Genomic DNA, 501 nt, shown 5'->3' with positions numbered 1-501 from the left:
TGACGTCATAAGTTTTGCAGTTTCCATTGAAACCATCTCCCCTTGAATGCATTCTCTTGTGCTGGTTTCTCATGGCTGTGCCTGGGAACAACTGAGGCCTGCGGATAGAGGGCGGTATACAAATTTAATTGACCACCACCACCACAGATTCATAGCCTCTGCCTGGCAAGTGTGGCTTGCCAGGCTGCCTCTGAGATCTTCTTAACCACTTCTTCTGGTGGGCTGGAGAAGGAGCTGCTGTCTTGCTTGCAGATTGGGCCCTAGCCCAGCATCCTTTGTGAGAATCCAGGCAGATAAATGAATGGTGGGCCATTGAAACTTGGGCAGTGCCCTGCCTCCCATCTCTCTCTCCCCCCCCCCCTGTCTCACCATGCTGGAGAGCTCACATGGTCACAGCAGAGCTGACCAGGCCCAAATCTGTTACTTGTGATGTAAATAAACACACACCCAGCTAAAAATACCTCGGGCTGATCTTAGGCAACTGAAAGCCAGTTTTCTGAA

The sequence above is a fragment of the Zootoca vivipara genome, chromosome 16 (genome assembly GCF_965207765.1).
Source record: "Zootoca vivipara chromosome 16, rZooViv2.hap1.1, whole genome shotgun sequence".
Lineage (NCBI taxonomy): Eukaryota > Metazoa > Chordata > Lepidosauria > Squamata > Lacertidae > Zootoca > Zootoca vivipara.
The sequence above is the reverse complement of the archived record's forward strand: the minus strand, read 5'-3'. Positions refer to the sequence as shown.